Source organism: Tursiops truncatus, chromosome 12 (genome assembly GCF_011762595.2).
Source record: "Tursiops truncatus isolate mTurTru1 chromosome 12, mTurTru1.mat.Y, whole genome shotgun sequence".
NCBI classification, from domain to species: Eukaryota; Metazoa; Chordata; class Mammalia; order Artiodactyla; family Delphinidae; genus Tursiops; species Tursiops truncatus.
In genome coordinates, this window is record NC_047045.1 from 7,798,422 (window position 1) to 7,816,117 (window position 17,696).

Consider the following 17,696-nt stretch of genomic DNA (forward strand, 5'->3'; position numbering starts at 1 on the left):
ACAGACCAAAATAAAATAAAATAAAATAAAATAAAGATCAGAGATTAAGGGAAGAAACAGATTGAGTGATACTATATGCCAGCCAGACACTGGGCTGGATGCTTCACATACCTTAGGTTATTTAACAGTCTAGTTACATAGGAAATTTTTTAAGTTGTGGAAGTTATCTTTTTCTAAGCCAGCATAACACTTTTTAAAATTTTTATTTTATTGAAGTACACTTGATTTACAATGTTGTGTTAATTTGTGCTGTACAGCAAAGTGATTCAGTTATACATATATATATTCTTTTTCATATTCTTTTCCATTATGGTTTATCACAGGATATTGAATACAGTTCCCTGTGTTATACAGTAGGACATGCTGTTTATCCATTCTATATATACTAGTTTGCATCTGCTGTTACCAAACTCCCAATCCATTCCTCCCCTGCCCTTGGCAACCACAGTCTGTTCTCTATGTTTGAGTCTGTTTTTCTTTCATAGATAAGTTCATTTATGTCACATTTTACTTTATTTTTTTAACTTAATTATTTTTATTTTATTTATTTTTGGCTGTGTTGGGTCTTCATTGCTGCATGCAGGCTTTCTCTAGTTGCAGTGAGTAGGGGCTACTCTTAGTTGCGGTGTGCAAGTTTCTCATTGCAGTGGCTTCTCTTGTTGCAGAGCACAGGCTCTAGGCATGCGGGCTTCAGTAGTTGTGGCTCATGGGTTCAGTAGTTGTGGCTCGTGGGCTCTCGAGCACAGGCTCAGTGGTTGTGGCACACGGGCTTAGTTGCTCTGCGGCATGTGGGATCTTCCCGGACCAGGGCTGAAACCCATGTCCCCTGCATAGGCAGGATGATTCTTAACCACTGCACCACCAGGGAAACCCCTGTGTCAAATTTTAGATTCCACATATAAGTGATATCATATGATATTTGTTTTTCTCTGTCTAGCTCACTTCACTTAGTATGATCATCTCTAAGTCCATCCATGCTGCTGCAAATGGCATTATTTCATTCTTTTTTATGGCTCAGTAATATTCCATTGTGTATATACCCCACATCTTCTTTGTCCATTTATCTGTCAATGGACACTTAGGTTGCTTCCATGTCTTGGCTATTATAAAAGTGCTGCTATGAACACTGGGGTGCATGTATCATTTTGAATTAGAGTTTTGTCTGGATATATGCCCAGGAGTGGGATTACTGGATCATATGCAAGCCAGCATAACTCTTGACTACTCATACATTCATAATGCAGAGATCATTTGCTCTGCCCTATGTTTCTGTTGCACAAGATTTTCTCTTTTTTAAGCCCTATTTCTTTTTTCCGGTACGCGGGCCTCTCACCGCTGCGGCCTCTCCCGTTGCGGAGCACAGGCTCCGGACGCGCAGGCTCAGCGGCCATGGCTCATGGACCCAGCCACTCTGCGGCATGTGGGATCCTCCCGGACCGGGGCACGAACCCGTGTCCCCTGCGTTGGCAGGCGGACTCTCAACCACTGTGTCACCAGGGAAGCCCTAAGTCCTATTTCTTGAATAACCAGCTGCCTCAGGCTTGGTGTGGTCTCTGAAGGACTAGGCTAGTACGTCGACTCACTTTTCAAAATATTTCCAGTACAGGTCACTCCTTCAGCGTCCCAGGTGCCTAATGAGTCGTGCTCCGCTCACAGCCAACCAGACAGGATATCAAAGTCTCCTTTATCTCTCTGGATGGATACAGAGCCATTAAGCTTAAACATGCCCTTTGCCAACAGACTTGAATGTGGGGTTTAGTTATTAACTTGATGAGCTTCCACCCAGCTAACTATTCTAGGAAATAATTTGGTGAGTCAGATGTTTTTATATTCATATTTCAGCAAACCAGTAGTCTTTCCTGAGCACTGTGGCTGCAGGCTGAATGTCCCAGGAAGCTGTCCATCTCGACACAAGCTCTGTGGCTAACAGACAGAAAGGTGCATTGTCAACAGAATTAGTTTTGTTTTCTTTTAAACAACATTGCCTTCTTTGTGATAAAAGGTCAGTAAGCATTTGTTCACCTCAGCTTTAATGAGGCTGTGAGCTGTTACCATAAAGCACAGAGCAGCATCTTAAGTTAGGGAGTGTGGAAGTGGGGATGGGAAGTGAGAGTCTATGATTCAGTGGGATGGAAACCTGAGAAGTTCCTCCTCTGCCTGGAAGAAAGGCCGCACTGGGAGCATCTGCCTTTCTTCCCACTCCGAGCAAAGACTAGACTCCCTGGTACGTTTTCCTTATGGCAGCATATGGTGTGACAGTGCCAAGTGAGACAGCTCCAGGGACACCTCTTCCTTCAGCCAGACACAACACCTGATCCAGAGGAAGAGCTGTAGGGAGGAAGGAGGAAAGGGTGTGAGGGGGCACAGCAGACTGGGCACCTTCCCTTTGTCATCAGAGCAAATGCAATCAGTGCTCACCTGCTCGGGACCTGAGGATGCTCGTAATTCGTACAACACCATAAACAGGACTTAACTTCCTAAATGTAAAGACATAAGGGAAGTTTAATCGTCTGTATGAAAAAGTTCTCCTGAAATAAAATGAGTTGATTTTGTATTCAATACTTCCTGGGCAGTAGGTGCTGAACCAAGCACCATGCCTACTTTTGCTACCAACAAAGCTCATGACAAGTCCAGAAAGTTGCCATTGTTTCACCACTTCACAGATGAAAAACTGGGGACAGTAACTTGCCCAGAGTTCCATAGCTGAGCCAACATTTAAAGCAAAGTTTTGTTTGTTTCTAAGACCCAGAACTATTGACAAGTATGTTATATTGCCTGTATAATAACTGATTAAATAAAACTAACATGACTAGCATGTATCCTGCATATCTAAGCTTACAATGAATTTGTATTATATATATAATAACTTATTTTGATATAAGAATTTTACCATTAAAAAAATCACAAAATGATGTTTCAAAGTAAACGTTCTACGACAATGAGAAACAACACTGACAAAACATGGGTAAAATTCATAATATGGGCAGCATCAAGATTCAGTTCAAAAAAAGCTTTACAGACAAGCAAAAGCTAAAAGAGTTCAGCACCACCAAAGCAGCTCTACAACAAGTGTTAAAGGAACTTCTCTAGGTGAAAAAGAAAAGGCTACAACTAGAAACAAGGAAATTACAAAGTGAAAAAGCTCACCGGTAAAGGCAAACATAGAGTAAAGGTAGGAAATCATCCACACACAAAGCTAGTAGAGAGGTTAAAAGACATAAGTAGTAAAATCATCTGTATCCACCATAAGCAGTTAAAGGATACACAAAACAGTGAGATGTACAATATGATATCAAAAACAGTAATTGTGAGGGAAGGAGAGTACAAATGCAGGGTTTTTTAAATGCATTTGAAATTAAGAGATGCAACTTAAAACAATCACGTATACATATGGACGGCAATACAAAAACCTCATGGTAACCACAAACCAAACACTGAAAGTCACAAAGGAAAAAAAAAGGGTTCAGATTTGACAAAGGTGGGTTGTGAAGTCTCAGGCATTCTTTGTACTTCTCTCTCTATTTTTATATAGGTGTGAAATATTTTACATGGAAATATATTTATAAAAGACAGATCACTACCCGTCTGGCAGAACTTCTGGCTATTATTTTCACCTTGATGATGCCCTGGGTGACCATGTGCCTGGGCTCACAGGCATTACCAAAAATAATAAAAAGAAAAGCTCTGAGCTAAAAGCCTATCTTAAGTAAATTTTTCTGGGAAAATATGAAAAGACTCTATGGCCAGATTATTTTAGCGATAAATTCTTCTAAAATCCCATGTGATAGAATATACTTTTTTTAAAAAGGCTTCTAAATTTATTTTACAAATTTAGTAGAAACCTGACACCCATAAATGACAAATGCAAAGGAAAGGAGGGAAGGGCACAGAGGAAGAAGGGAGACGGTAAGAGAGAGAAAAAAAGAGAAAAAATTCAACACAATATCCTTTATCAATACAGATGGAAAAAACATTAAATAAAATTCTGCCAAATGAAACTCAAAAATATATTAAAAGAAAAATCAAGCCCCACCAAGGAAATTTTACTCTCGTGGAGTGGAAGGAAAGTTGAACATAGGTGGCTAGACATACAACACATGGCATCTATAGGTCAAAGGAGAAAACTTAAATAGATATCAAAAGGGTACCTAATAAATCTAACACCAAGCCTTGATTTTTTAAACACCCACAGCAAACTAAGAGTAGTAGATGGATATTTCTCAAATTTGATAAAAAATATTTTCTTTGTATTAGTTAAGGTAGAACTATTGGCTGGAACAGATAAACCCTGAAATCTCTGCAGTTTAATAAAATGTTTATTCCTTATTCCTAGGAGGTCCAGCCAGTGGCAGTGTCAAGGAGGTGAGGAGAGTGTGGCCTAAGGAGGGTGACGTGTGATGTACCATCCACGTGGTCACTCAGGGCCTCTGTCACCTTTAGTACGTGACCTCAATGCTACCCTGAGAACTGACATCTAACCAGCAGACAGGGAGAGGGAGAAAATCACACATGGGAAACTTTTGATATGGGTTGGATCAGGAAGTGGTACCCATCACTTCCACTAATATCCTGCTAATAGAACTTAGTCACATGGTTGCTTCTACTATGGAAATGGTGCCTCACCTGAGTCTATCCTCCTGGGCATCACATAGTCTTCCACTGCTCTTCCCACACAGACTATTTACCCATTCACAAGAGAAACAGTCCAAAATCCCATTCAGTCACTGTATCCAACTCAGGATCAAGGATCTCCAAGTGATGGTCTTCTCCGTCTGGTAAGGATGTTGCCTAAGAGTCCAGACACCTATGAACAAAAACGATAAATTATCTTCCTGTCTTCCTCCCCTAAATACACACACACACACACACACACACACACACACACACACACACACACACACACACATCACTACATAAAACAGGGGTCCTGCTTCTTAGATACAACTAATTTTGTCTTTCATTCTCATCCTATTGTTTTGGTTCTTTCACCATTATAAAGGAATCTTCCTGCTGAAAAGAACAAAGAACAAACAAACGCAAAGCTCATGTCTAAACAACAACTGGATCTTTACTGGGTGACAAGTGGTAACTCTTATCTCTGGAAAAGCCGCCTAAAGCAGCATTACTTAAACACTCCCCCTGACTCTATTTGCCCCAGGCATGCTTTTGCTCCTTCTGCCAGTATTATTTCCACCCCTGATTCAGACTTTAGAAGTCTTGCTGAGAAATCTGCGCTTGACCCTAGAGAGCTACCAAAGAATTTTAATCACAAGCTTGATAGCAATGAAATTTGCATTTAGAAAAGTCACTGAGGGATGTGGAGCATGGCTTGAAGGGGCATCAACTGAAAGCTGCAGACATTCAGAGTAAACTGAAAAAAAGAAAAAGAGATAGAAGAAGGAAAAGAAGAAGGGCCAGTTGGGGGCCTTGTGATTATCAGTGAAATAAATACAGTTTTAGACAAATGACTCAAGGGACCTTGAACACATCAGCTCAGGAATGTCAAAGCTCTTTTATTTGCCTTGTGGAGATAAAGGAAAAGATGGGCTAAATAACAGTATCTTCACCAAATTTAAAAATCATCAATTAGGGCTTCCCTGGTGGCGCAGTGGTTGAGAATCCACCTGCCGATGCAGAGGACACGGGTTCGTGCCCCGGTCCGGGAAGATCCCACATGCTGCGGAGCAGCTGGGCCCGTGAGCCATGGCCACTGAGCCTGCGTGTCCAGAGCCTGTGCTCCACCACGGGAGAGGCCACAACAGTGAGAGGCCTGCGTACTGCAAAAAAAAAAAAAAAAAAAAAATCAATTAAAAATTTTATGCTCTCTGCCTACATGTAAGAAAGGCAGACTATTCATTTGTTTACAAAGGATTCATCAGCTGATTTCAAGCAGGCCTACCTTTATTGCCCTAGCATTGTGCTGTGTCTAGCAAATCTAAAAATAAAATATTAACTCTTTAAGGATTAGAAATAGGTGAGTTCTATTTCAAATTTTTTCAGAGGCCCAGAATTTTAAATTAAATATTATCTTAGTATGCTTTCTTAATGAGTTGTTTCATGAATGAGATAAAGTATGTGATAGCATAGATAAAGTATGTGAAAGCACAACATGGGACTTTCCTGGTGATCCAGTGGTTAAGACTCCACGCTTCCAATGCAGGGGGCACGGGTTCAATCCCTCCTCAGGGAACTAAGATCCCGCATGCTGTGGGGAATGGCCAAAAAACTAAAAACAAATTTTTTTTTAATTTTTAAAAATTAAGAAAAAAAAGTACAACATTCACTGAAGCCTGCTTTGTGCAAGTCACCATGCCAGAGAGAAAGAAGAACAAGACGTGTTCTGTACCTTAAAGGAACTTTTTAAGTCAGGTAAAACTCAATGGAAGATTAATATCTTCCTGTGCCAGGACACTACATATGAAGTGTTTGTGATTACCCAAAAATTCAGATTCCAAAGTGAGGGCCTGTAAATCATGGAGCAGATCAAAATAGGTCCCACATCTAACTATTAATTGCCCTCCTGCTTAATGAGATATCCCGAGAAAACATCAAAGGCATAACAAAAGGAATGGAAGCACCAAGCTGAATAGAGCTGACAAGTCTACTTCTGCAGGAGAAACGCAGAACAATGGAGAATGTGATATTAGTGTCCTGCTCACAATACGAAGAGATCACCCAGGGCCAGGCTGGTTACGTGGCTTGTCCAGATTCACACCATTAGTGACAGCACAAGAGTTGGAATCCAGTTTTCCAGATTACTAGTGCAATAATAGTCTTCCCATCTTACCATATCAAGAGGTAGAAGAACAGTCCTCCCTGGACAAAGCTAAATAGTAAATATTTTCTGCATTAAGACACAGGCTGGGCTTCCCTGGTGGTGCAGTGGTTGAGAGTCCGCCTGCTGATGCAGGGGACACGGGTTCGTGCCCCGGTCCGGGAAGATCCCACATGCCGCGGAGCGGCTGGGCCCATGAGCCATGGCCACTGAGCCTGCGCGTCCGTAGCCTGTGCTCCATAACGGGAGAGGCCACAGCAGTGAGAGGCCCACGTACCGCAAAAAAAAAAAAAGAAAAACACAAGCTGGCTCAAACCTTTTCTACTTTATGGAAGTATCTCTGGGAAAAAAGAGTTTCAGAAAGAGTATCCTCAATCTTTAATCCCTTCTACTTTCCTATGTTGATGGTTTGGTAAGGAAAATCTAAAGTAAAAATTACCTGGGAAACTGGTTCCCCTTATTTTACTAAGAGACTAGAAAACCCTAGGTCCTTGTCTTAGTCTGTTTGTGCTGTTATAACAAAATACCATAAACTGGGTGACTTATAAACAACATAAAATTATTTCTCGTAGTTCTAGAAGGTGGAAGTGCAAGATTAAGGCACCATCAGATTTGACATCTGGTGAGGGCCCACTTCCTGGTTCATTGATGGCATCTTTTCAGTGTGCCCTCTCATAGCAGAAGGGACAAGGGAACTTTCTTGGGCTACTTTTATAAGGGCACTAATCCTATTCATGAGGGCAGAGCCCACATGACCTAAGCACCTCCCAAAGTCCCCACCTCCTAATACCATCACCTTCGGGGTTGGATTTCAACATATAAATTTTGGAGTGGACACAGACATTCTACCATATCAGTTGTATAGTACAGCATCTAGAAAAGGTGGAAGGAATCTCAGGCAGGGGTAAGAAAGTGAACCCAAGTGCCAAGACTGAAATATGACCAGTTTGGCTAAGATAAAGGCTAAGTTGGAAAGGTAGGTAAGTTCTAACTTGTGAAAGGTGTTTAAGAAAAATCTAATGAACATCTGCTCAGGCCAGAATGGAGTACCAAGGACTGGATTTACTACTCCTCTGGCCACCTACCATTTCCTGTATAAAGCAACTAAAAGAATTTTTTTAATAGAAAAGAAATAATGGTTGTCAAGAAAAAGGATATCAGGCAATAATCCCCGAGAGACAGGAAACAAAGGAAATGAGCCCTAAAATTGCTCTAACTTACAGCATGGAGAGAGTGCCCAGAGTGTGGATCAGGGAGGGGAGTGCAGGAAAAGCCTGGCGAGTTCCAGAGTTGAAGAGATGCCGCAGGGGTTGAGGAGGCTGTGGTAGGTAGAAGTCGTGGGGTAGAGGCCACATAGTAAGTATTTTTGGCTTTGTAGGGCTCTTAAAGTTTGTGTCATATATTAAAATTAAAAATGTGAAAACCATTCCTAACCCATAGACTATATATAAAAGGCCATGGGCTGATTATGCCAGGGTCTTAGTTTGATACCCCTGTTCTAGAGGGGGAAAACCACCATGTGAGATGAAAATTACACTGGATAGGATTAACAACAGAGTAAACATGCAGAAGGAAATATGAGTGAACTTTAAGACACAGCAATAAAAACTGTCCAAAATGAAACTCAAGAGAGGAAAAAAAAAACTAAAGAAAAAATTATTTTAAAAATAATTGACGGGGGCTTCCCTGGTGGCGCAGCAGTTGAGGGTCCGCCTGCCGATGCAGGGGACACGGGTTCGTGCCCCGGTCCGGGAGGATCCCGCATGCCACGGAGCGGCTGGGCCCGCGAGCCATGGCCGCTGAGCCTGCGCGTCCGGAGCCTGTGCTCCGCAACGGGAGAGGCCACAACAGTGAGAGGCCCGCGTACCGCAAAATAAATAAATAAATAAATAGACTATATAAAGCATAAATAAGTTGTAGGACTGCTCTATGTCAATTAATATATATGCAACTGTAGCTCCCAAAGGAAAGAAGGATAGAGAGGTATGCTTGAATAAATAAAGGCCAAAAGTATTCCAAAATATCATGAAAAATATAAACCCATAGATCCACGAACACAATAAACCTCAAGCATGAAAAATATGAAGAAAACCACACGAGGACACATCTGTTGTTTAAATTGCTTAAAACAAGGAATGAAGGAAAGATCTCAGACACAGAGAAAAAAGGGCACATTACACAGCTAGGAACAAAGACGAGTGTAACCACAGATTTCTTGTTGGAAAGAAGCAAGTGAGAAGATAGTGGAGCAGTGTCTTTAAAACACTGACAGAAAAAAATGTCAGTCTAGAATTCTGTACCCTGTGAAAATATCTTTAAAAAACAAAGGTGAACCTAAAAACAAAACAAAACAAAAAGGTGAGGTAAAGACATTTTCAGACATACAGAAGCAGAAAGTATTCATCACCAACACACCTGCACTATAAAGAATGTTAAAGGGAGAATCTCAGTCAAGAGGAAAATGATACCAGATGAAAATCTGAATCAATACAAAGACAAAAAGAGCACTAGGCATGATGACTCTGTGAGTAAATACAAAAGAGCTTCTCTATTTAAATTTATTTTAAAAATAATTGACTGTATACAGCAAAAATAATAACAATACATTGTGAGGTTTGTAACATGTAGAAGTAAAATGTGTGACAACAGCACAAAGGCTGGGAGGGGAGAATGAAATTATACTGTTGTAAAGTTTTTATACTACATATTAATAGTGTAATATCACTCGAAAGTAGATGGTAATAAGTTTTAAATGTATATGATAAACCTTAAAGTAACCTCTAAATACCAGAAGAGTGACAGCTAGTAATCCAACAAAGGAGGTACAATAGAATTATTTTTAAAAAATAATGCAAAATAAGACAGAAAAAAGAAGACTGAGACAAAGAACAAATGATGGTAGATTTAAACCTAACAGTATCAGTACTGACACAAAATGCAAATGATCTAAACATGCTAATTGAAAGGCAGATTGGCAGTTTGGATAAAAAACAAAGACATATCTAAATGATACCTTCAAGAAACCCACTTTAAATATAAAGACACAAATATGTTAAAAAGTAAAAGGACAAAAAATGATATACCATGGTAACACGAATTAAAAGTTGGAGTGTTTGGGACTTCTCTGGTAGTGCAGTGGTTAAGAATCCGCCTGCCAATGCAGGGGACAAGGGTTCAAGCCCTGGTCTGGGAAGATCCCACATGCCGCACAACAACTAAGCCCGCATGCCACAACTACTGAGCCTGCACTCTAGAGCCCATGAGCCGCAACTACTGAAGCCTGCGAGGCACAACTACTGAAGCCCACGCGCCTAGAGCCCCTGCTCCACAACAAGATAAGCCACCACAATGAGAAGCCTTTGCACCGCAACGAAGAGTAGCCCCCACTCATCACAACTTTAGAAAGCCCGCGTGCAGCAACGAAGACCCAACTCAGCCAAAAAAGAAAAAGTTGGAGTGGTTATATTCATACAAGACAAAATAGACTTCAGAGCAAAAAATATCACCAAGAAAACTGAGGACCATTTATTAATGATAAAGGGATAAATTTATTGTGAGAACTTAATGATCCTAAATACATATGCACTTAATAAGAGGTTCAAAATGAATTAAGCAAAAGCTGATAAAACCACAAGCATAAATAGCAAACCCACAATTATAATCAGAAATTTCAACACCCAGTTCTCAATAATTGATAGAACAAATGGATAGAAAACCAGTAAGATATAGATTGGACCAATACTATCAGTTAACTTAACATAAATAGCATATCTAGTATGGTCCATCCAATAATAGCAGAACACACATTCTTTTCAGGTGTCCACAGAATATTTATTAAAATAGTTAATATTCTAGACCATTTTAAAGTATCAATAAATTTAAAAGGATTCAAGTCATACAAAGTATGTTTTCTGGCCACAATGGCATAAAATTATAAATAAGTGAAATATCTCTAAAATACTCTCAAATATTTTGAAACTAAATACTATACTTTTAAATAACCCATGGGTTAAAGATGGAATAAAATGGGAGATTAGAAAGTATTTTTAAAAGAATGACAATGAAAACAAACACGATCAAAATTTGTGGGATAAAGCTAAGGCGGTATTTAGGGGGGGAAATCATACTACTAAACACCTATACAGAAAAGAAAAACAGTTCTCAAATTATACATTTTCAATTAAGAAACTAGAATAAGAACAGAGTTCAGAAGTAGACATACATGGGCTTCCCTGGTGGCACAGTGGTTGAGAGTCCGCCTGCCGATGCAGGGGATGCGGGTTCATGCCCCAGTCCAGTAAGATCCCACATGCCGTGGAGCAGCTAGGCCCGTGAGCCATGGCCGCTGAACCTGCGCGTCCGGAGCCTGTGCTCCGCAACGGGAGAGGCCACAACAGTGAGAGGCCCACATACCACAAAAAAAAAAAAAAAGAAAAGAAAAAGAAATAGACATACATATATCAACACGATTTTTCCATGAAGGTGTGAAGCCAATTCCATGGATAAAGAATAGTTTTTTCGAGTCAAGTACCACAGTGTTCATTGCAGCTCTATTTACAATAGCCAGGACATGGAAACAACCTAAGTGTCCATCGACAGATGAATGGATAAAGAAGATGTGGCACAGATATACAATGGAGTATTACTCAGCCATAAAAAGAAACAAAATTGAGTTATTTGTAGTGAGGTGGATGGACCTAGAGACTGTCATACAGAGTGAAGTAAGTCAGAAAGAGAAAAACAAATACCATATGCTAACACATATATATGGAATCTAAAAATAATGGTTCAGAAGAACCTAGGGGCAGGACAGGAATAAAGAGGCAGATGTAGAGAATGGACTTGAGGACACGGGGAGGGGGAAGGGTAAGCTGGGACGAAGGGAGAGAGTGGCATGGACATACATACACTACCAAATGTAAAATCAATAGCTAGTGGGAAGCAGCTGCATAGCACAGGGAGATCAGCTTGGTGCTTTGTGATAACCTAGAGGGATGGGATAAGGAGGGTGGGAGGGAGACACAAGAGGGAGGAGATGTGGGAATATATGTATATATATAGCTGATTCACTTTGTTATACAGCAGAAACTCACACACCATTGTAAAGCAATTATACTCCAATAAAGATGTTTAAAAAAATGAAATAAAATAAAATGCAGCATTGGAACAAAAAAAAAGAATAGTCTTTTCAACAAATGGTGCTGGAACAAATGGATTATTACATGCAAAAAATAAAAAGAGAACATCAATCCATATCTCATACCATATATAACAACTCAAAGTGGATTTTAGATTTAAATGTTAAAACTTTTATAACAAAACATAGGAGAAAATCTTTGTGACCTTGAATCAGAGAAAAACTTACTAGTTATGACACCAAATACACAATTCATAAAAGAAAAAAATTGATAAAATAGGCTGTCAAACTTAAAGTTTTGCTCTTCAAAAGATATTGTTGAGAATGCAAAGACAAGTCACAGACTCAGAAAATATTTGCAAATCACTTGTCTGTTAAAGAATGTACAGTAAAATTGACACACCATTGTAAAGCAATTATACTCTAATAAAGATGTTTTAAAAATTAATTAATTAAAAAATAATGATAGAAATTAATATATTAGAAAGTAATAAGAAAATGAATACATAAAACCAAGAGTTCAGATTTGGCATAAATACATTAAACATACTATTTGCTTGCTTAGCAAAAAAAAAAAAAAAAAAAAGAATGTACAGTATATCCAGAGTATATAAAGAACTCTCAGAAATCAGTAACAAGAAAACAACCCATAACATAATGTGTGAAAGATTTAAACAAACACTTCACCAAAGTTACATGATGACAAAAAAACTCATGACAAAAATGCTCCCTCCAGACATTAGTTATTAGAGAAATGTACATTAAAACCACAGTAAGATATCATTATATACTTATTAGGATACTAGCATTAAAAAGATTGACCATACCATGTTGAGGATGTAAAGTAACTGAAACTTTCAAACACTGCTTGTGGGAATGTAAATTAGTACAAATCAGTGGGAAAACAGATTGACTGTTTCTTTAAAAATTAAACATACACCTACCATATGACACATTCATTCCATTCCTGGGTATTATCCAAGAGAAATGAAAGTATTGATATATGTCCATACAAGTACATGTAAAAACATTCATTGCAGCTTTGTTTGTAATAGTCCAAACTGGATCATGCCACCACCACAATCAGTTCCTACATTGATGCCCTTAACCCCCAGCAAGACTGTATTTGGAGACAGGACTTTTAGGAGGTATTTAAGGTTAAATGAGGTCAAAAGGGTGGGACCCTAATCCAATAGGATTGGTGGTCTTGTATGAAGAGGAAGAGATCCCTCTTTTTCTCTCCATCATGTAAGGACACAACAAGAAGGCAGCCTTCTGCAAGCTAAGAACAAAGCTCTCACCAGGAACTAAACAGGCCAGCACCTTGATCTTGGACTTCCCAGCCTCCAGAACTGTAGGAATTCAATTTCTGTTGTCTAAGCCACCCAGTCTATGGTGTTTTGTTATGGCAGCCAGAGCTGACTAACCCAGCGGACTACTACTGAATGGTAAAAAGGAGTGAATTATTGGTATGTGCAACAACATGGATGAATCTCAAAATAATTGTGCTGAGTGAAAGAAGTCAGACAAAAGAGTAGGCATTGTATGATTGATTCCATTCATATAAAATTCTAGAAAATGAAATCTATCCTATAGTGAAATAAAGTAGTTTGGTGCTTGCCTAGGGATAGACGTGGGTAGGGAAGGGGACAGGATATAGGGTTACCAAGAGGCTCAAGGAGACTTCTCATGCTTGTGAATATGTTCATTATCTTGATTATGGTGATGATTTTACAAGCATCAACGTACCAAATTGTACATGGTAAATAAGTGCAGTTTTTGTCAACTGTATCTCAATAAACTATTTTTAAAACCTAATAAAGTTTTGCTTTAGCACTTGTAAAATTTTCATCTACAAATTTCAATCTTGACAATATACTATTTATACAATCATTTTAAACCAGCTAAAAATTAGTAGAAGATATTTTTTACAGGAGTAACTTAATAAAATCCTCTGTCAGCTTTTAATTCCTACATCCTACATGGTGATAAAGCAAGAAAAAAGAAAAGCAACTGCCAAGAACATTTTTCCTTAACTTGTAAAAGCAAGTACAAAGGCATATGTTCTCTTAAAGGAGTTTCTACAAATAGAATCACCCAAAGGCTAACTATTTTCTCATCTCCCAGATCACTTTAAACTACTTTTTTTCTGAATAATTTGAAAGTAGTGGTAGCTTTTAAAAACAATGGGAATAATGAATGAAATTCATATTCCCTAATACAAGGAAGCTTTTATTTTCAATACCCGAGACAAATTTGGCAACTGTTACACATTTCAAATAAATCTAAGGATAAATAAATTTGGTAGTTACCCAAGAAAAAAATAAAACATAATGACAACTATAATACAGAAAAATGATTTTATTGTAGTTTTTTTTCTTTCTATTGCATTCCCATCAATGTTCCCAATGCAGAAACTAAGAAGTGGAAAGAAGAGTTTTCCACTGAAGACATTTTAAACATGTGAAGTTAATTTTGCATTCTCTATGGTCTTCAAATTGACATAGGAGTTTAGAATTGTATCTGTTGCTTTTCAAGAGGAAATTAAACACTAATTATGGACACATTATAAGTTCGATTCATCCCTTAATCTTCCATGACTTATTATTCCTGCCAGTGCCAGGAATAATCAGAAATGTATACCTTTTTTTTTTTGTAAAAGATCTTTGTAATAATTTCAAAACATTCTCGTGAAGCAGCTTCTTATTATGATACCCAACTTATAGATCAGGAAGCTAGAAAAGAAAGTTATGCAAAGGTATAAGGTCACAGATATTAGAAAACTGTTTTGATTTTTTGATTACGTATTCAATCCATAAAGTTGCAAATACAGCTGTGAGGTTCCGGGCTTAGGTAAATGGGAGGGGAGGAGGGTCATTAACAGACAGTAGAAGGTTGGTAGGGAGATGGAGCTGTGTGTGATGGGGAAAGGAGAGCAGGATGAGTCTGGGATGTGTTGAGTAACAGGAGTCGACAGGATACCTCAGTGACAGGGCCTGACATGAAGCAGAAAGAAGTTTTGTGACTGGAGTTAAGGATCATGACTTGAGATAAAAATGTGAGTCATTAGAAGAGTGAGATAGTTGCCCTAATATGTTTGCTATCACAGATCAAATGGCATCTAGTGTAAATATTATCTTTTTAAAAATCATGTTACACTTCTAGCATATGAGGAAGAGAATAATTCAGAAATAATTTCATTACTGTCACATGATGCTAGATAATTATACTTCACAGGAATGATTCGGTGGGATGGTGGTGGAGGGAACACCTTCTGTCTGACACATTATCTCTGAGTGATCCAAGCAGACACTCTGTCTTTAGGAAATCCAGATCATCGGAGCTGCAACCAAGGAGTCACTGTTTACCCCTTTCACACTGTACAGCAAACACTTGTTTGTATTTTAATCGATTATGTAGCTATCAAGGTTTTCTTTTCTGTAATATCATCATTAAAGTCTGTGTACAATTTAAAAAACTGTATCATTTAACATAGATTCAAACATTTTTTTCTTTAATACATTTGCTAGCTTTGAACTTAGAAGAATATACTATATAAAGTCCTTTCCCTTCCCTCACCAAAAGCCCAGCTCTCCAAGTTTCCCTCAGAAGCAAACAACATTATCAGTTTAAAAAGAAAGAAAGAAAGGAAGGAAGGAAGGAAGGAAGGAAGGAAACTTTTTTTTTTGAGGGTTTGCTATTACACTACAGGGAAGAAAAACTTGGTAATTGAGTTTTATATTGTGATTCCTCCAGAAAGACCATGGCTATTAAGTCATGAAATAATGTTATGACATTAAGTTGTGAAGTAATACATTTGTCCTTCTGGTTTGTAGTTGTTACTAAACCATGAAGGAAGTCCTGTAATGAAACTTTTTTTTTTGCCCCATCTCATATTTGTTAAGATTATATAACCTTTAAAAAACTTACCTTGAGTACTGTGGGCACTTTCCCAAATGTCTGCAAATGATTAAATCTATATTTTACATGGAGACAAGAGTGACTGCCCCAGAAGGAATACTCCAGTTAAGAGAATACTACAGTTAGAAGGGTTTAGTAAAGATTCAAATACATTCTATGCCAAAGTGAAATCATGTAAACCACAGATAGTAAACCACAGGATAGAAAGGATTCCAACTTTGCATCCTTTGAGCATGCACAGCTTGGATAGAAAATGACACATATAACATAAAACTTAGCTTAAACGTTAAGTGTGTTAAGTGTGACACAAAAATGTTAATTAGCAGCATAGAGGCTGACTCAAAACCTTGGGAGATAAATGGGATGTAAATTTAGAGTCACAAATTTTCTAAAAGACTTTAGATACCATATAATCTGATTCTCTTGTTATGAGAGAAACTGAGACCTAGAGAAGGTAGGATTACACAGATTACACAGACTCTTCAGATTACACAGTGTATTGCAGATCTAGAACTTGAACCAGGTAAACTGATGCCTAGATCAACGCATTCTGCACTCTAATAGTCTGTATGTCAGGAGATATCATAGTTTTTCTAATTTTAAGAGAGTATTCTTCTATTGACAAATCATTTCCAGGAAGTCTTGTCTAAACCTCTAGGTTAGTTAGAAGGGAGCTCCTTTTCTGGACTCCCAACCAACCTTCTGCCTACCCCAATTTTAACTCCTTGGTACAACTTTTTGACTTTAGAGGTGCCTGTCTCCCCTTACTAGATTGTAAACTCCCTGAGAGTTAGGAGTGACTCTTAAACCTCCTGTACCCTAGTAACTAGCACAGTGCTTGGCATACATTGACTAGGTAATGAAAAAAATACTAAATTGATCTTTCCTTGAAATCCTTCAAAGGCTCACCATGATCTGATCTTTGCCTGGTTGTCTAGCGTCACACCCCCAAATTGTGGCACCAAATTGCTTAGTCTTAGTTCTGTGCAAAGATCAGTTTCTTGTTGTGTGGTTTTGTTTAAGCCATCTTTTCCTCCTCTATTCCTCCTCCCTCCCCCCCCCCATACACACATATATTCCACTGCATTAACTCTCTGGAATCATTTCCTCCTGGAAGTCTTTCTTGACTCATGACCTCTCCCAACCTAAATTGGATTAATCCTCTTCTGAGCTCCAGTAGTTCCCTGTGCACACATCTCTGCACTACACACATCACATCATAAGGCAGTTATGTAAACACTCCACCCATGTTCTGTTTTATTCATGTTGGTATCCTCCAAGATTAGTATGCTCTCTGGCACATAGGTATTTTAAAAATGTGATTTGAACAAAAAGAATACATTAATAGGGAAGGAATTTTGGCACAGGGTGAATTTCAGGGAAGACATAGATATGGAACTGCAAACTATTGGATATTTAGGACATTTTCCTAAGAGAGCCAGAGCTAAAAAAAAGAAAAAGAAAAAAAATAGGAAAAGGCCTTCAGTTGTGAGGCTACAATTCAAATCGCAAAACAAAAAAAACTTTACGTGTAAGGATAGTAAAATGCTATTTGGCCATTTTTTTAAAAGACAGAGATTAGGAACCAGGAAAGCAAGCCATTCATGCAAATGCTAATATACTGGTTATCTTAGGGTAACAAGGCACTTACAGTCATGTTAACAAGACATAGTAACACAAAGAAACACCAGAGGTTAAATTATATTCAAAACCTGTCCCCCAAATGGTCTAGGCCAGGGGTCCCCAACTCTTGGGCCACAGACTGGCACCAGTCCATGGCCTGTTAGTAACCAGGCCGCACAGCAGGAGGTGAGCAGCGGGCGGCAAGTGAAACTACATCTGTATTTGCAGCCGCTCCCCATG

At 38.7% G+C, this 17,696-nt stretch overlaps 1 long non-coding RNA gene across 1 annotated transcript; it reads right to left on the reverse strand.

Annotated features, from left to right (window-relative positions):
* Positions 1 to 215: 215 nt before the first annotated feature.
* LOC109548999 (uncharacterized) lies at positions 216 to 4,803 on the reverse strand. Its single transcript, XR_002175144.3, has 3 exons — positions 4,624 to 4,803; positions 2,419 to 2,477; positions 216 to 2,328 (listed from the first exon to the last, which is right to left on the reverse strand). It is a non-coding gene; the product is annotated as an uncharacterized lncRNA (long non-coding RNA).
* Positions 4,804 to 17,696: the final 12,893 nt, after the last annotated feature.